The sequence below is a fragment of the Argopecten irradians genome, chromosome 7 (assembly GCF_041381155.1).
Source record: "Argopecten irradians isolate NY chromosome 7, Ai_NY, whole genome shotgun sequence".
Lineage (NCBI taxonomy): Eukaryota > Metazoa > Mollusca > Bivalvia > Pectinida > Pectinidae > Argopecten > Argopecten irradians.
The window spans coordinates 42,059,119-42,080,403 of NC_091140.1; the positions used below are offsets into that span (position 1 = coordinate 42,059,119).

The following is a 21,285-nucleotide window of genomic DNA, read 5'->3' on the forward strand; positions in this document are numbered from 1 at the left end:
CGATATTGCAATATTACAGATTGTAAAGACCAGTGTTACATTTCTTTGGACTATATAGATGAGTGCATGGAGGTAGCATCTGTTTACTAAAGGTATATAAGGTAACAGGTAGAGAAAATGTAGCGACCAAACCGGGGCTCGAACCCAGGACCTCCGAAACACTAGCTGGATCCTGGATTCTACAAATTGAGGTACCTGGTCAGCAATGATCACATATCAGACAGAACATTCTGTTACTGGAAACAAACTTATTTTAGTGGTAGTTTTATTTTAGCGGTTTTCATACTGTCTTTGAAGCGCTAATTAATGTACAGCACTAAATTTTGTAAAAGAGTATTTCCGTTATTGAACCGCCAAATTACGCTAATTCATATCTGAGCTAATAAATCATAATTTACATTTTTTCGCATTTGCGCTAAAATCTATCATGTTTTAAAGCTAAATACAATATGAAGAGGATTATATCTGGCTCAAGATTATATTATGATTTTTTTGTAGATGATACTGTTTTCAAGTCCAACAAGACCCCCTCCCACTTTTTCTCTCTCCTCATTTCTCAGCAGGTACCAAAAGCATATCTCAATGATAACTCATATCGTTTAGTATATGGACAAAATTTATGTCATATATAGTAAAAGAAAGGTTTTTTTTCTAAAGATGCTCCACCACCGCCAACAGAGTATAAATGGTACTCAACATTTGAACATTAATTGATGTTTAATAGTGTACATATATGTCTAAGTAACACAAAAAAATAATATAAAATAATTTATTTTACTTTTGGTGCATGCACAATTAGTACTTCATTCCACATAGGACATAGTCCCGTGGATTTTTTTCGGAATGCAATTAATCATTTTAAATATTTTTGTCTTGAAGTAAAATTAGAAGCTCAAACTTTTCACAGGTGGTGATGGTGAAAAGTAATTAGTAACTTTTGTAACTGAAATTAAAAATACTTAATTGTCTTCTTCTGTTTTTGATAGAGAAAAAATATAATTTGTCAGCAGTGTTGCATCTTTAATCGAAATACAAATCTGATAAAAGTGTGCAGACCTATCTTCAGTACATTTTTTTAGTAAATTAATACAGATAAAAGTACTTTGAATTACTTATCTCACATTGAGGGAGTCTGGTTCTTGATGCATCCAGGCTTAATGCCACCAGAAATGGCAGACACTCATTGACTCTTTCTAAATTCAGATTTTTCTTGATTAAACCTTTAACTTGCTTAATAATTCTTATCCTGAAGATTTTTTTTTGCTCTTACATCTACGTGAGATTGTATCGAGAAGTTTATTATTGCAGATAGCATCTGACATACTGCATGCCTTTACAATTTAGACTTGCCTACCAATAAAAAAATCTGTTAACAAATTTATATGCACCATTTGTGAAATCTTCTTTGAAGTTAACCGATCAATTACGATGTTCAAACAGTTTTTGTACATTATCCAATCTTGCTTTTCGTTATAGCAGCACCGAGATTAAACTAAACTTTAGATCATCCCACGAAATACAGCGTTAGAGCCATGAACATTTTCGCTGATCTATCAATTTCGTAACAACTGTCTGATCCTTATAGTAATTATATAATAACATAAACCTTTCTTTTGATTATATGGTGGCTGATATTCTACCACTAGCCCTCTACTTTTGCATCAAATGTGTTCTTTCTGCAGGTTGCTCATTTTTATACAGGACCTCTGGGTTTCCGAATTTGCTACCATAGCCTGATTTTATCATTAAGGCCATCTAGCTCCATTTGTTCAAAAGGTGATTTAAGGCTTCAACAACAATTTTCAAAATTAATATAATACATTCTTTTTTTTTTTTTTTTTTACAAAATTTCTGAAGAATTTCATTCTTTACCTAACCACATTGTTGCAATTGAGAAATGAATATTTCACTAATCATGCAATTAGCTATTAACCTTAGAACAAACGGCCCCTGGCTATAGGAAATATGGGTATAGTAAGACTGCATGTAGGTTGATGTTTTTTTCTCCTGAAACTTTGATAACAACTACCAAACCTGCCAGCTACTGAACTGGTGAATTAGAGTTATTCAATAAACCACCAAAGTTTAAAGTAATGGGGTAATGTTTTATTTTTTGACATCATTTTATATATAAAGCTTAACAGATACCCATGTGTATTTGATACAATTGAAATAGAGTTAAGATTATGGGCGTCTAGTAAAAACCTAGCTTTTCTGCAGTTTTCTGAAGACAAAATGGTGGTTAATTAATGCATAATTTAATGGGTCTTTTGTGAGACACCTGCATTTAATCATGAACTGCAAAATTGCATCTTTTATTAGCTGCACTAATCACTGGTAGTAGTAACAGCCACATATACAACAATTTCCTACCTCTTAAGTTGCCTGTCATGTCAAAAAGTCATCTGTCACTAACGACCCTCACACCTGTCCAGTTTGTACACCTGATACAGTAAAAGGCAACCCAACCCCGTGAAGTATAATGGGACGACTTGCTTCCTTTTGATACGAAATCATGTCAACATCATGCCTGGTTTGCTAAACACCTTATGTTAATGTCTCATTTTACTCTCGTTTTACTCGTAGATAATGGTCCTGCTCATCCCAACATACCACCGGTCTGGCACTTCCATAGTCTTTATACCCTTAACTCCAGCGAGAGAATGTAATAGAAAGAAATTGCTTTTCTTCTGTTTTGGTCCAAAAAAAATTCAAGACATTATCATACCACAATGCTTTTCTTTGTCCTCGGAAAGCTTCTTTAAGTTCAAGTTTTTACTGTTTTTCTGCCAGTGGCAATAACCAACTGCCATAAATCACATTGTGTGTTTAACAGTGAAGAAACCTGTAAGAAATTAAGTTAAAATTGAAAGAGAACATTTGACAGCGCTTACCTTTAACTAGATAGAGGCTATGTAGCTTACAGACATACCATCGCTGGGTTGAAATAATAAATACTCATTGAATTGCTTTCTAACAAATAGAGAAAATATCTTTACTGCACTATAGGCCTCGATGATTCTTTTGTATTTTTGTTTGTTTATTTGATTAAAATAACGTCCTATTAGCAACATGCAAATCAGTGACAACACGCATATGGCATAATATCATGACTGTTAACATTTTGGTTATTGAGAACGTATTTCCTGTAATTTCAAAAAGGTCAAGGTCATCCATTTGAACAGCCTTCGTAGCCCTTTGTCTTAGTCTGTTACTTGTCAAATATCATGACCCTGGGTTGCTTTTACTGAGGATGAGAAAACATTGTTGAAGAATTAAACATACTTAACCTTTGGCCTTTTGGTTATCCTTTTTACACCAACATGTTACTAACCCAATACTCTGATACAGACAGTACAGTATCTGGGTGTTTTAGTCACTGAGAAGATGTTTATTATCTAAGTTTAATACTAGGATTGTCTCAAGTAGATCAACAGTGACAACCGTCATCCAAGATGCTGTTTTCCTATCATGAGGTCTCTAGACTATTTTGTTTCTGTGTAAAGATTTCGGTATATTTGAATATTTTTTTATTTTGAAAGAAGGTCAAGGTTATTTGCTTGAACAAACTTAGCAGCTCTTGACCCTAACATAATGATAAACTCGACCATGACGGTCTTAGATTGTTTACATAAATCAGTAAATATGACCTTGTTGAACTGAAAGTAGGTCAAGGTCATTTTTTGCTTGAACAAAATATCTGGTCAGATGCTATATTTTTATCTCTGTCAATTGACAGAATAACTTGGAATATTGAACATGTCTGGTGGATATATAATTGCATCAAAAGAATCTTCAGACTTGTTTGCATTGAAGTGATAAAGCAGAAAGCATATTATGAATAATTCAACATGATAAGGGTATGAAAATTATTTACACTAATGTATATCCTTTGTGTTGAAAACTTTTTAAAGTGAAGTAACAAGAATCCTCAAGGCTTGTTTATACAGCAATGTTGTGGGTCATCCAATGACAGTGTGTAAGGTCCCACAAACAAAAGTGGCTGTGGAAAAGATGGTGTCGGTCTTACATGATTGACATTCATGTCTTGTCACCTTGTCAGACACGTTAAATGTCTATCTAGATGCAAGCTCTGCATTTTCTGTTGACTTCATCAGTATTTCATCTCATTGTATTTCATTCCTTAGATTTCTTTTATCAGTTTTTAAAATATCTAATGCAAATTTAAGATTTTTTACTTACAGGAAGGCTTAAATATGAATGTAATAAAATCAAAAAGAACTGATGCTGACGTTAAGATTTATTATATTTGACAAAATCCAGTGGTGAAATTGAGACTGCAACATCATCCAGTGTTATGATCAATTCTGATTTATGTATGTCCTATAAACAGCCAAGTGCCATGATAATTAGGTAAGAGAAAGTCAGAGTAACCAGAGAAAAACTACCGACCTACAATTAATACCTGGCTACTTCCCAAACTGGGTTTCAAACTCGCGACCCAGAGACGGAGGAAAAGTACATGGTATTTGTCCGAGCATCTTATAATTAGCTACTTGGCCATAGCTGCTGCCCTGTTTGAAACGCTTGCTCTACCTGGTTAAGGGTTACATACATTGCAGTAAGTCTGACAGACTATATATTCAGGGTCAGGACAACACTGTATAACATTAAATGCTCAATTATGTGAAAAGTTTTGTTGTTTAAGCAGATACAAATATAACAAACAATGAATTTTGTTTAGATGTTATTGTCATTATTGCTCCATCAGCTAATCACAAATATTTCTAGCCGTGAAATCATATCACAGCGTGTGTGAATGTTTGTTTATATAATTTGGGTGCTGCAGTATGTTCGCTTGAAATTGGCCATTTGGGCCAAAGAAAAGTGGTCTTATTAAGCAGGTGGTCTTTATACAGAGGTGGTCACTATTAAAAGTAGGTGTTACTAAAGTATAATTTTACTGAGCAACAAAAACCTGACTGAGAACACTTAGCGACGGAAGTTAAGAGGCAACATTCCTACAGATTTCAACCGTATATATAGAGTCTGGTATTGAACAAGATCCTTCACAAAGTGATCATGGTCACTTGAATATGTACAAACCGAAGTTGTGTAGAGTCACCCATTGTTACAACATTGACTCTATGGTTCAAAGGTGTAACCTCGTGTCAACAGGCCCAGAAATCAGATCTGCTGGAGAATCACTCGAACATTCACGGCTGTAGGAGTTATGACCTCGGTATTAACTTCTGCTGATAAATCGCTTTGACAATGTGATATTATCACAAACAGATCTATACTTAATCAATCATCTCTCCTTCAGGGACTGGAGTTATTTCCGACATTTTGATAATTAGGGTTTCTCAATACCTCAGGTTTATGAGGATTTGACTAGTAAAAGAATGGAAGTATTCAAAACAAATGACCCGTAGAGATCTTATGGTCTCTGTTCAGGAAACTGTTCTTGTTGACGCACAAACTGTTAAAATCAGGAAATAGCAGCCATAGTTTTTCAGATATCACGTGTATAACCAAATGTGTGGAGGAGCCCGACGTTTGGTAGAAGAATATGATGTAACTCCATAATTCTTTACCTTATCCAATGAGCTACATATTTCACTGCCTCAAAAATGTTTTAAATGTTTCATATAATGAAGTGTCTGCATTTGAAAGACAATTTTCAAATTCAGGATACATGATTTAGATGAAAAGTGAGAAGTCATGTATTTTTATTTTCTGTCACAATGATATCTGATTAAAGCCATCGTCCTGGCAGATTTACGATGACAGGATCTGTTGTACTGTTTTATAGAAAATTTAGTGTGTGGGCGCTCCACAATCGTTCTGACCAATATAATATGAAGTGTTACGAAGTGTTAATTTTCTGGGTTTAAGTTTCAAACTAGCATCCTTCCTATTTTTTCCATTTAATATTGGTAGGAATGAAAAGACTGGTTCACTTATCCACAGTGTGACGAGATCAGTTGTAATGTCTGATCTAGACCCATCGTCCTTCAATCATTTGAGCACCCAGCTAGTGTTCAGAGTTCCTTAAGTTTGAGCCTTTAATTGGCCAAGATCTTTCCCACTCATCTTACATTTGGTGCTTGTAACCAAACATGTTTTCATGCATTTGGAATATATACGCTAGGTACGTGGATGGAGCTCCCATGGTTAACTGGGTAAGATGTCTCAAATGCAACTCAGCTGGTATCTATTTGTGGCTTTGGGGTTTAACCTATACAATAAAATGATGTCTTTGGATCAATGTCTTATTTTCATAATGAGCCTAAAATTTATCTAAATACCTAAAGTTTAAAGGTGACGGAATGAAAAGAACATCTCATTACCATAATTATGTAACCATTATCCATTATACTGAATGGATAATGATGCTATCATGGCTGATCGTGAAGATGATTCGAGATTTCAACACCAGTAATCCATAAACATTTGATGAATTCTTTTCTTAACTTGACTCTTTTTATAGCCGCTTTGTTATAATGTGCAAAATCATGTCTGCAAAATATTACAGAATTTGATTTACATAGCAATAATATCTTTAAACCATATTAAAATTTTCAGACATGTTTTTATCTGTCACATAGATTCTATATATATATTAAGCATTTATGATGATAGTAAACAACTTTTTGTAAATATCTTCTTAGGAAGTTATTGACCGATTTCCAGAGATATGATGCCACGCTTTGTCATGTATGTAACACACATGTGCACCTATTCAATGTCGGAGAAAACATCGTAGCATACAACTTACAAAGTTACGTGGGTATGATTGACAGCTGGCGATCCGTCAATTAAACTTCATTAAACAAGATAAGAGCCAGAATGACAAGTTGATAATAATTCAGCATTAGTTCCACATTAGCAGTAGGACACATGATGGAGCCAGGACAAATGTAAGCCAAATGCAAGTCACGGTGACCTACTTAATTTGTGCATAGCACCACTTCACAAAGCTTTTTTTTAAAGACCTAATCATAAGAAGTTCCAAAGTAAATTTCTAAGGGCTAGAAAAAATGGAAGACACAACTCAGAACTTTTTAAGTCTTGTACATACTGTTTGGAATTTTAAAAAAACATGAATAAAATAACATTATTACAAAAGATCTCACCCCCTTTCTTCCACTTGTCCTTCCCAAAGTTCCTCACATATCATCCCTTAAATTATGAATTTTGTTTGCATTTCACTCTATTTTATATATTACTAAAATACAATAATACTTCCTATTCTATAGATATAATGTGTAAAAGATTATGGATTTTTACCTTGAAATAAAACTAGAGCTGTTTGAGAACATCAAAGCTCGCCTCTGGACTTATATCAGCACCTCAACCTGGTCATTTTAGTTCATTGAGCTTCTTGAAATTCTCAAAATCTAGCCCTATCGCAACAATTTTAATCCAAAATTATTTTGGAAATCAATGTCAACTTTTATGGATAACAGTATTTCAAAACTTGCACCAAAACCTTAACCTGGCATTTCCAACATTGATGCCGAATCAACAACAAGGTGATTCCATAAGCCCCCTAATTTAGTCTCTTCTAGAGGCAAGCTAAAAATGTAGATCAAAAACTTTGAGGTTTCCTTTTAATTATTTTTTTGTTTAAACATCACAAATGTTTCAACAGCCATAACTGAATTAAATGTCCATATAAGACAACTGCTGGTAAGAGATACCTCTGAATCGTCAAATCACCACTTTTACACCTGATTTCATTCTGCTTTTGTTAGACCTCAATTTTCTCTGAAAGACATGTAAAAATTTTCCAGTGTAGCAGTCAAAGAAGATTCAAGCTTACTGAACTTAATCAGTGCAGATGATCAGAACAAGGGGAGACAACTCATCCATTATAGAGACCAGATCAGGGGAGATAACCAACTACAATAGATTTAGTTTTGATTTGTTTGTTGTTTTTTGATATCAATGGATGATAGAGAGAAAGCCAGAGTACCTGAGGCATAACTAAACAACCATTGACAGTTTGCCAACGATCAGACAAGCTGCCCAGTATTTCACATGATTTTTTTTTTTTTTTGGGGGGGGGGGGGGGGAGGGGGCTGGCTGCAAACTGTCAAATGAACAGTCAACCATCAAGTGAACGGTCAATTTTATATGACCATCATGGAATCTATAGAAGGAGCATTGATAAACTTTGACATCTTAACCACTAGGCCAATACATTCCAGAAATGGGGGACAGTGGACAGTTGGGGGGGGGGAGGGGGGTAATGGTGGCTAGAGCTTTTTGAATGTCATAGACCTTATAAACTAACGAGTTAACAAAATTCATGGACTATAGGCATAGAATATTAGCCATCTATAAGTCGGTCACAGTCCAAAAAAAGTCGCCACTACCTGTGGTAGTATGTTTAAACTATAGTTATCCTGGTTGCCCCAACCAAACAAGCAGGAAATCAACAATTTCTTAAGATTAATTCTTTTCTGGCTCATTTGCAAACATCTAAACAGAAAAGATTGAAACAAAAGACTACGCAGATTTAACATCTTTGGTGAGCTTAAATGACCTTGGATTATCGTGAAAAGTTTGGCATCATCAACGAATGTTACTTTCTATCAAAACCTAATGAATGTGAAAACAAGATTTTCTCAACATTATTTCTGCCTCATTAATAAACATCAATAATTAAAACAGGAAACATGTACATTAATTTATCTTTGCGACCTTCAATGACCTTTAATTGTCATGAAACATTTTGTGGGAAGGAAATCCCCAAATGTTAACATGCCCCTCGCCACAAAAGGCGACAACATTTTCACATCACTTGACCAAGACCTCTAATGTACAATGCCTCATTTCACATCAAGCCCATTGAAACTAATGAACAAAGACCATCAAAAGTAACTTGTATTGTTATGTCCAATTGACATGGAAAACATTAGTACCACAACTGTCTACCACAGTCTAAAACACTTCAAACAGGATTTACAACCTTAAATGACCTTTAAGAGAGATATCTCTCTACGAAGGAGTTTTCAAAGCAAGAGATTTACTCTGGTGGATATTTGTTTAGCTTAAAAGACACATAGAAAAGGATGCTTTCACATTAACTGTTATAAAGCCTTTCTGTCTAGACTTTGATTCAAATCTTGTAATCTTAATTGTTATTGTGTAATTTTTTTAATCATCATTTTATCAAAGTTACAGAATTCTAAAACTACGATCTTTCTGACTCAGACAAGAAAACTCAGGCTATGATCATCTTGGGTTTTTTTCATTGTCTCAACTATAGATCCAAGTGGGGGTTTGGCAATCTTTCCAAAAAACAAAGGGAGAGAAAGATATTGGTCTGAACTGTTGTGGTATCTTAAAGAATATTCCTTACTCTTGTTTCACTGGAAGACATTCAATATTTTTTGTATTTTGTTTAATAATATATCTTTGGAGCTATCTTATCTGGTCAAATTATACATTTATACAGACAACAGGTCACCGTCTGTCATCTTAGATCTTGAGCATTAAACACCAACTACCATCTTCAAAAAAGCTTCATATCACAAATTCTTACATATGCAATAAAAATATGTAGGCTGCTGTGAAGTTGTTTCTGATTTTTTGTGATGGATTGTCAAATCATATCTAGGTCATCTTTTACAACAGGCCTAGCTGTAATCTACAAGACGGTACTAAATAGTCCATTATTAGACTTATTATGTTCTAATATAATTCCAATTTCTGTTCGAAATTGCTTTAAGTTGTTCAATTAAATGTTAATTTCATGCCGAGTTTTGCATACCAGTTATTCCTATGAAGGATTTCTGCCCTGTATGATGATATCAGTGTGAAGACGGAGTGAAATCGTGTTAAATCTGTCGCCTTCCCTCTTGTCTAAAACATTATCTTAAAAGCATCGGCTTCTTCTATCTTTTAGTTCTGCTGATATCGACACTTAACTTTACATTTGAAATATGATAAGATCACAAAAGATTAGAAATCTTGAAATTGTCAAAAATGTGAAGACTGGAAATTTCTTAAAATGAATTGGAGCTTTTCCGTGACCCAGACAGGAAATTGGTATAATACCGTATTTTACCCAGGAAGTCCGCCAGGTGGTAAAAATAAATGGGGTACGTGTGCAGATTTTGGTATAGCTATAAGTCAAATTCACAAAGTAGCTGTCGAACTATCTGTAAACCACAATTTACTCAAATACAATAAAGAAAGCTTGATTTTGTAAAAGGAGCAGATCAGTATGGCTTGTACATATATATACAGTGTTAAATTATATGGTCTCCATTACTCAGCTGATGGAGCATGCTTCATTGGCTCAGTTGGCAATTTAACTGGCAGTGCTGTAACTGGAGATCGACCTAGGGTTTGATTCTATAATTTCCCATTTTTTTTTCTACAATTTTCATTACCGTTTATTCCTGTTTTTTTTGTGAATGTCTCAATCATAACCTAAAATTGATAAATACATTCTAAGAAATGTTTCTGCCAGTGCTTTTGTCATAAAAGCAGTATTTTTCTACTATCCGCTCAGTGCTATCAACACATCCATATATATATGCAGGTTTTATTTTAAAGTACTGATATTTATCATCACTTATCAAACACATTCTAATCAATTACCAAATTTGGCATTGTGATTGCTTTATTCATTCCTTGTAACCTTCTGCTCTAAAGGAAGCAGTATATTAAAATATAGACACAAATGGAAGATTTCATAAGCAATTACATAAAGACAGATTCCTCATGATTGAGAGATAAATGGAACAATACTTCACAGATTACAGTTAAAGACAAATTAGGAAATGATTCATTCGTAAGACAATACAATGTCCAGACTTAAAGCTGTAAATGATAAAATCTCACAAAAGTCCAGGGAATAAACAGAGGCAACGATCTGTAAAGTGCATGATGACTATAAGGGTTCAAAGGTCAAAAGAACAAGGTCACTGTGGTTTTGAACTTCCTGTATTGTCTTTAAAGACAGCATCTGGAGCAAACCCTGTCTATAATTGGTTCTGATTGGTGGGTTTTTACGATGTCGATGTCGTGTACTTATCATAGCCATGTGTCCAAACATTTTACTATAACATCTGAAACTGTAGTAGATCTAGAATTATTATCAGACCCTTGAATATTACAAATTAACACTTAAGGTTTAAAAAGAGAATAAGTCAAATTGGAGATAATAGAAGTCTCACTTTAAAACCAATTTTATAATTATGGCCTAAATTGCACATTAAAGATATAATTTCAAAATCTTTCTTATACATATATACTGTATACCTAAATGTACTTTGGATACAAGATTCACTTTTAAACATTTCTAACAATGTCTTTTGATACGGAAGATTAATTTCTAACCCTTTGTTAAAATGACTAAATTTAAAAAGGGAGAATCACTTCAAAGGCTTTTTGTTAAAGTGAATTTCTCATGACAACTAAAGCTGAAAAAGATGTTCACTTCAAAAACTTTTCTTTTGACACCTCAACTTGAAAAAGAAGTTTACTTCAAAAACTTCTCATATCACCTAAAATTGAAAAAGATGTTAACTTTTCTTTATCTTTAGAACACCAACATGAGTATTTTTAAAACCTTTATACATTTACCTGTTGCTATAAATCTCACCTCAAATAGTTTCTTAAAATACACTCAAAAGTAAAATTTGAAAATTAGCTCAAGAAGACTCTATTTTATAAAATTATGAATGAAATGTGCTGTGGGTCGAATTAATTGTATATAATCTGTGTTTAGAAATGATTTCTTACCAGAGTAAACATGTACAATGAACCTCGTTTTACAAGTCATGTTCTTCCTAAACAGTGTAGTCAATTTCTAGTCGTCTATTTCATGTAGTGGTACATAAAAACGTTTATCTTCTAAAACCATCGGGGCGATAACCGAGTCACAGCGCCCTGGTTATGATTTACTACCTGTACACACAGGAGTAAAAGTATTCACGAATGGCTATAATCAGCCAAGCAATTTAATTCAAGCTCAAAATATAAAATCTTACACTTGGCTGTATTTGAAATATTATTAACACATTTATGAATGCTTTAGAACTGTTTAATAATCTGGAAATGGTTTTTGAATAATTTCAGCTGTGTCAAAGTTAGTCAAAATGGTTTTCATTTCAGCTGTGACAAAAACGGTTCACATCTCTACTTTATGAATATCATTCATGCCTCTGTGAAATTTTTACCCAAATTAGAAACTTTAATGTACTTTTGTAGATGAACTGGACAAGGTCAACCATAGGCAACAGAGCTAGCCAATATGGTTATTTGTCCAAGAACAAATCCTGTTCTGGCATCTACATTTTTTTCTTCACAAATATGCCTTACTGTTTTTTCTAAACAAAGATGTGACCCCATTTCATTATTAAACATTCAATCAAAAGTAGGTAAATTTAATCTACATGTATTTAGTAACAAAAGGGGAAAGAAAACAGTGGAAAGATCAGGATTTTAACCCCCTCCTCACAACATTCACATGCTGTATGTTCAATACTGATTGAGCTATCAGCCAGGCTCTCCATAAAAAATATCACAGAAGTCAAGTTAGGGAATGTCCCTTAACTTCAGATTTTTTTTTCTGAACATACGTAATGCTTTCCTATGGAGAATCAATTAATACTACAATATCATTAATGGATACAAGTCAGCTTGGCCTCATGTTTATCAATGACCTTGAACTATGATAATGGAATCTATCTTCAATTAACTTGTGTTTGTCTGTTCCATTTTATGACGAATGTAGCACCAGGTGAACCTTGACCTCCTAGCTGAACCAAAGGTGGAAAGGTGGAATGTAAATACACACATTAAAAAACTTGGCCATCATGAACACCCCCACCCCTAAAAAAGAAAATCCTAATCAAACATTACAATGATTGAATGTACTTTGCTAAGTATCCTATTTTGTTGAACATCCCATCATTATTCAAGGTCATTCTCATCATTCAAGGTCAAGGTCGCTAAAGAACAGACTTTTGAGACTATAACAAATCAACAAAGAGATGATCATTACCAGCCAAACAGATCCTATATAGTGAAAAAAGCACAGCAGCCGTCTTTGGTGGTCAAACTAAATGGGCAGATGCAGGAAAAAATACACATATGCACCTTTTTTTCAAGCTTTTTCTTTTCAATCATCTTTTTTCTATAGAGTCAGGAAAGGAAGCGTTACGCCCTATGTGTCAAGGATGCAGTGCGATGCTACGATTATTCTTGATCCCTGAGAAAAAATCCTTTCTGGTATGTTGCCATGCACCCAACAGATTAGAGTGCGAGCGAGCGTGCTCACACATGCTTTTTACATGCACTACAGATTAGTAGGTACAAATGTTGTAAGATATGGCTTACATCCATTGTACGAAGGATACAAATCATACAGATAACTAATTGGCCTTTGTAACGTTTCTTTTGTTTTTTCAGTCTGAACTCGCACTACTGGTTTATCCCCATCTTCACTCCAAATATATCCTCATTAATATAACTCTATCCACATTGATATAAATTATATTTCCCTCGCCTCCAACTCCCTATGCTCTGACTCTCCAACAATGTCTCAGTCATTTTACAACACTCTGTATCTCATTTATGCTCCACTTTACACAACTCAATATATTTAACCCCTTGACTAACTGTTTTCCCTGTCTCCAACTACCAACTATTTACCCTTTACACTTGACTGTCGCTGACTAAAACTGTTAACTTACCAACACCAACTTTGCCTCCCTAACTCCGACTGCTTCCCCAACTCCAATTGTTTCCATAAACTCCAACTGTTTCCTCCCAATGCCAACTGTTTCCCCTTTACCCACCTTTTCCCCCTTGACTCACACTGTTTCCCCCCCCTTGACTCTATCTGGTTCCCCTTGACCCACCTTTCCCCCCTTGACTCCAACTGTTTCCCCCAATTCCAACTGTTTCCTTTGAATCCAACTTTTCCTCCTTGACTCCAACTTTTCCTCCTTGACTCCAGTTGTTTCCCCTGACTCCAACTGTTTCCCCTGACTCCAACTTTTCCCCCTTGACTCCAACTGTTTCCCCTGACTCCAACTTTTCCCCCTGACTCCAACTTTTCCCCCTTGACTCCAACTTTTCCCCCTGACTCCAACTTTTCCCCCTTGACTCCAACTGTTTCCCCTGACTCCAACTTTTCCTCCTTGACTCCAACTGTTTCCCCTCCAACTATCTGTGTCTCCCAACTATATGTTCTATTTTACACTACCCTATACTGTAATTCTCTTCTCTTAACTTGTTTTATCCCTAGATCCTGCCATCTATCTCCCTCTGACTACTCCAAATTATATGCTTATGAATTTATCATGTGATAGACTCTGCAATATGAAGTCCTTTGGGCATTGACAATCAAAAATGCCTTTAAATTATCTGGACATCAATATAATTAACAAAATAATATAAAGACTTTTACACTTGGATACCTGTGATTACATTTTACATTTCAATTTAAGCAGTATTTCCCGATATCCAAGCTAAAATCAAGAGACTACCACTGTATATTTAGTTAATAATCCATGCATGTATACCACACATTTTGATACTGATCTCCAGTGTCGTGTTACATTATATATCTAACCACAGGATTTCACTTCCTTTACATAACAAATTTTTCTTACTTCAAGATATCCCGACCTGAACCACAATAAACACTGATGTTACGATTACAAATATTGTCTAAATAAAAAATAGTGGCATAACCAATATTTAATCCAACTCCTCCCCCAGTTTAGTTACGTTAAAAATTGATTGACGCTTACATATCACCGCAGAAGACACTTGTAGCAATATCCCCCTACCACCAAGGGAGAATCATTGTACACACTTTACCTGTTCTGTATATTAAACAGATATGAAATAAAACATGTGCAATATGTAATGACCTGTTAAGAACCAACAATTTATTGTTCAGAACCTCCAGAGATTTGATTGAGACAAGAATCTTCTGGCACGCCCTAACACCAAAAGACACCATTTTGTTATGCCCAGAACTGTAGTCAGGTGAGATTTTGTTAAATAAATAAATGTGGTTTGATCAATAAAAATAAACTCTTGAGCAAATAAGAAATGATTAATTTCAACAAAATGACTTCAACCCAACAATTTCCTCTTTCCATCCTCCAATCTCTCCACTTTAATTCCAAACATTTGTAACAGGAGAGGAGAAAATGTAGCGGCCAGACTGGGATTCGAACCGGGACCCTCAGAACACTAGCCGAGTGCTCTACCGACTGAGCTACCTGGTCACCGATGATCAAGCAAGTCTAATCCAGCTACACATTTTCCACTTTCAATTGTCTGATCTTTCCAACTTCTAAACAATTTTCATTTTCATCCTTCACCTTCCTGTCCTATAACTTCCAGAAACTTCCACCTTCATCGCCGTCTTCCTTCCTCTTCTCTCTTCCTTAGCCTTTCCACCGAAATATTGTCACTTTAATAGTCTAACACTCCACTCCAACAACTTTTCTTTGCTACCCTTATCATCTTACTATCATCCCAATCCTACACATTGAACCTTCAACTCAACACCCACCTTCCAACTCTACTTTTCATACCCTATAAACTATAAAGTCCTTCTTCCTTCCTTATTTGCTGATTCCATTCCACCTTCCAGCATTTCTCATCATGCTTTCTCTTACTTTATTCTTCCTTCTCCATTCTTTCACATCCCCTCCTATAAACATGTTACAATTTTCACCTTCCAACTGCCTTCTATTTCCCCTCATCTTCCTTCCACCTTTGCCTATAGACTTAATCTTCCTTCTACACAATAACTTTCACCTTCCAACTATTCAAATCACCTACATTAAATTCTTGATCCTATAGTCAGTATAGACTCAACCTCTCCTGTCCCTCACCAGCTTCTATTTCCTCTCCCTGCTCTTTCCATCTTCTTATTCTATAATATCCACCTTCCCTTCTAGACACTCCTTCCTTCCTGAACTTTTCTCTCTTTTCCCTCTTACCCATCCAACATTCCATCGCCATACCCCACACAGTCCAGACGTTTTATTCAATTAGGAGATGAATCAATTCCACACAGGTCATATAGCAGACAAAAATATCACAATCATTCTATATATTTGTCTGTATCTACATAGACTTTAAAAAAGTAAAACTTTAATTTCATATCAAAGCGATTCAAATTGGATGATTGGCATGAGCAGTCTGTCCCAGACAGTGAAATGATCTTAAGGACAGTAATTTAACCCCCCCCCTCCCAAGTCATAGAGCAGTGATGTATCTGCAGTCTCTTATTACACTGCAATCACTTTAATTGTGAAGGTGTTTGATATTGCCATACCTGTCTATAAAGACCACTTAAGGGCAAAGTGGTTTATATAGCCAAAACGGTCTTTATATTAATATACATGCAAAATTTTGTTATAAGTGACCATTTGTGACCTTAACAAAGTGGTTTTAAATTAGGCATTTAATTGCATTCAGTTGGCAAATATGATGATGAATGTCAAGTGGACAGCGACAAATTTAAGGAAGCACGCTATAAGGAAGCATGCTAGTGCTTCATGTTGAATATATTAAGATATACATATTTAGTATTAATGCATTGTTTTCAGGAATAAAAACATCGGAAAACACATTGCAAGACAACATCAAATTATTGTCTATGAAAGACAATCTATTGTAAGAAATAATGTGATATATGGAAATCTATTGTAAGACAATATATAGAATATTGTAAAGAACAATACATTGTAATACAATGTGCATTGTTAAGTAAAGAATGGTGTATTGTAGAAAACATGGCCAACAATTTTGGTCAAAGTACCATAGGCCTATAACTTATATAAAGAACATATAGAACAGTGAAGAAAATGTAGTTAAAATAAAATGTATTATCAGGAAATTATTTAATATGAAAAATATATTATCAGAAACAAATTTATGATAACAAATTAAGCTTTGATGTGGCAAAGCTCTGTATCATTAGGAGCACCCACTGGGCAATATAACTATAACCTAACTACCCATTTATACATCTTTATAAGTTAAGAGATTTGCAATCTTACCTTTCACTTCAGCTTAAAATGTAATTAATATCCAGAAAGCATGTTAATCACAGGTTCACGATGAAGCACCATATTTTGTCACTTTACGATAAAAGCTGTTAGTGCGAGACATCAATCCGTCACTTATTCCATCATAAAGTAGCCATTAAATAGCTAAGTCAGCAATCTCCATAACATACCATAAAATGTTACAAAAAAAAAATAAAATTGCAGGTCTCTCACAAATTTTGTAAATTATAATCCATCAATCAGGTCTCTCACAAATTTTGTAAATTATAATCCATCAATGAATTTTACACACGTATATTTTTACACAAAAGTATAGACAATATATTTGAAGTAAAATGCACCTGTGTAGCCTGTTATACACTAAGCAGGACTTCTGTCAATTATATACGGGCCTGTGTATGCTACAGGTGTTAGCTACCAACTGGGTTAATCTGTCCAACACTGGGATAAATAAAGGGCTTGTATAACCGCTGTGGAGGGTATCAGCAACGTAGCTAGTCTAAATAGTACAGTACAGTAACACACCTCAACATACCACAAGTATCCTTACTCAGACAACCTGTCTATAAAAGGACAACTCTCAATGTATCATTATCTCAGACAACCTGTCTATAAAGGACAACTCCCAATGTATCATTACCTCAGACAACCTGTCTATAAAGGACAACTCTCAATGTATCATTACATCAGACAACCTGTCTATAAAGGACAACTCTCAATGTATCATTACTCAGACAACCTGTCTATAAAGGACAACTCTCAATGTATCATTATCTCATACAACCTGTCTATAAAGGACAACTCTCAATGTATCATTATCTCAGACAACCTGTCTATAAAGGACAACTCTCAATGTATCATTACCTCAGACAACCTGTCTATAAAGGACAACTCTCAATGTATCATTATCTCAAACAACCTGTCTATAAAGGACAACTCTCAATGTATCATTACTACAGACAACCTGTCTATAAAGGACAACTCTCAATGTATCATTACCTCAGACAACCTGTCTATAAAGGACAACTCTCAATGTATCATTACCTCAGACAACCTGTCTATAAAGGACAACTCTCAATGTATCATTACCTCAGACAACCTGTCTATAAAGGACAACTCTCAATGTATCATTACATCAGACAACCTGTCTATAAAGGACAACTCTCAATGTATCATTACCTCAGACAACCTGTCTATAAAGGACAACTCTCAATGTATCATTACCTCAGACAACCTGTCTATAAAGGACAACTCTCAATGTATCATTACCTCAGACAACCTGTCTATAAAGGACAACTCTCAATGTATCATTACCTCAGACAACCTGTCTATAAAGGACAACTCTCAATGTATCATTACCTCAGACAACCTGTCTATAAAGGACAACTCTCAATGTATCATTACCTCAGACAACCTGTCTATAAAGGACAACTCTCAATGTATCATTATCTCAGACAACCTGTCTATAAAGGACAACTCTCAATGTATCATTACCTCAGACAACCTGTCTATAAAGGACAACTCTCAATGTATCATTACATCAGACAACCTGTCTATAAAGGACAACTCTCAATGTATCATTACCTCAGACAACCTGTCTATAAAGGACAACTCTCAATGTATCATTACATTCAGACAACCTGTCTATAAAGGACAACTCTCAATGTATCATTATCTCAGACAACCTGTCTATAAAGGACAACTCTCAATGTATCATTATCTCAGACAACCTGTCTATAAAGGACAACTCTCAATGTATCATTATCTCAGACAACCTGTCTATAAAGGACAACTCTCAATGTATCATTACCTCAGACAACCTGTCTATAAAGGACAACTCTCAATGTATCATTACATCAGACAACCTGTCTATAAAGGACAACTCTCAATGTATCATTATCTCATACAACCTGTCTATAAAGGACAACTCTCAATGTATCATTATCTCAGACAACCTGTCTATAAAGGACAACTCTCAATGTATCATTACATCAGACAACCTGTCTATAAAGGACAACTCTCAATGTATCATTATCTCAGACAACCTGTCTATAAAGGACAACTCTCAATGTATCATTACATCAGACAACCTGTCTATAAAGGACAACTCTCAATGTATCATTACCTCAGACAACCTGTCTATAAAGGACAACTCTCAATGTATCATTATCTCAGACAACCTGTCTATAAAGGACAACTCTCAATGTATCATTACATCACACAACCTGTCTATAAAGGACAACTCTCAATGTATCATTACCTCAGACAACCTGTCTATAAAGGACAACTCTCAATGTATCATTACTTCAGACAACCTGTCTATAAAGGACAACTCTCAATGTATCATCATTATCTCAAACAACCTGTCTATAAAGGACAACTCTCAATGTATCATTAAAACATACAACCTGTCTATAAAGGACAACTCTCAATGTATCATTACTACACACAACCTGTCTATAAAGGACAACTCTCAATGTATCATTACTACACACAACCTGTCTATAAAGGACAACTCTCAATGTATCATTACTTCAGACAACCTGTCTATAAAGGACAACTCTCAATGTATCATTACTCAGACAACCTGTCTATAAAGGACAACTCTCAATGTATCATTACTACACACAACCTGTCTATAAAGGACAACTCTCAATGTATCATTACTACAGACAACCTGTCTATAAAGGACAACTCTCAATGTATCATTACTACACACAACCTGTCTATAAAGGACAACTCTCAATGTATCATTACTCAACAACCTGTCTATAAAGGACAACTCTCAATGTATCATTAAACACACAACCTGTCTATAAAGGACAACTCTCAATGTATCATTACCTCAACAACCTGTCTATAAAGGACAACTCTCAATGTATCATTACTACACACAACCTGTCTATAAAGGACAACTCTCAATGTATCATTACTACACACAACCTGTCTATAAAGGACAACTATCAATGTATCATTATCTCATACAACAACCTGTCTGTCTATAAAGGACAACTCTCAATGTATCATTACCTCATACAACCTGTCTATAAAGGACAACTCTCAATGTATCATTAAACATACAACCTGTCTATAAAGGACAACTCTCATATCTTATAAAACAACCTGTCTATAAAGGACAACTCTCAATGTATCATTACCTCAACAACCTGTCTATAAAGGACAACTCTCAATGTATCATTACTCAACAACCTGTCTATAAAGACAACTCATGTCTCATAAAGGACAACTCTCAATGTATCATTACTCAGACAACCTGTCTATAAAGGACAACTCTCAAGTATCATTAAACAACCTGTCTAAAAGGACAACTTCATGTATCATTACTAAAACTGTTATAAAGGACAACTCTCAATGTATCATACTACAGACAACCTGTCTATAAAGGACAACTCTCAATGTATCATTACCTCAGACAACCTGTCTATAAAGGACAACTCTCAATGTATCATTACCTCAGACAACCTGTCTATAAAGGACAACTCTCAATGTATCATTACCTCAGACAACCTGTCTATAAAGGACAACTCTCAATGTATCATTAATTAGACAACCTGTCTATAAAGGACAACTCTCAATGTATCATTACCTCAGATAACCTGTCTATAAAGGACATCTCTCAATGTATCATAACTACAGACAACCTGTCTATAAAGGACAATTAACTATCAATGTATCATTACCTCTGACAACTCTCCATAAATTAAGAACATATCTCAATTTCCTTACATTTGACAACATGACTATATGCAACAGCTCTAAATGTCCTAATAATTAATACTTTAAACCTCTCTGAACATTTATTACAAAAGACAATTATGGTGTCTATAAAAGATAGCAGACATCTCCAAGATCAAATTACCCAATAAACTGTCTAAAACACTGATGTCTTTTCCATTACTCTGTTTTACATTATTTAAATGCTATCTGGATATTTTGAGAACATGCTTTATATTTTCTCCTCTCCTGATAATCTAGAACAATAAATGGATTAACCTAATTTACAAATGCAGATAAAACTGTACTCACAGGTGCACAGAGTTTTTGATGTTCAGCTTTTACGAGATGATAACTTAATTTTCTCCCAAAATCAGGCCCTGTAGCTCTATGTTGTTAATAATCTCCTAATTTCAAACACATATTTCATTCATTACAAGCACCTGCGGAAAGTTGGCGTTTTTCATCAGGGAAACACATAAAATTTACAGAAGATTCTAAATACTTTCTATTAGAAACT

General features: G+C 34.8%; 1 pseudogene; it reads right to left on the minus strand.

The window, feature by feature from the left end:
- The window catches only part of LOC138328484 (periostin-like), a 52,650-nt pseudogene extending 35,386 nt beyond the window's left edge, over positions 1-17,264 (minus strand).
- Between the last annotated feature and the right edge of the window lie 4,021 nt (positions 17,265-21,285).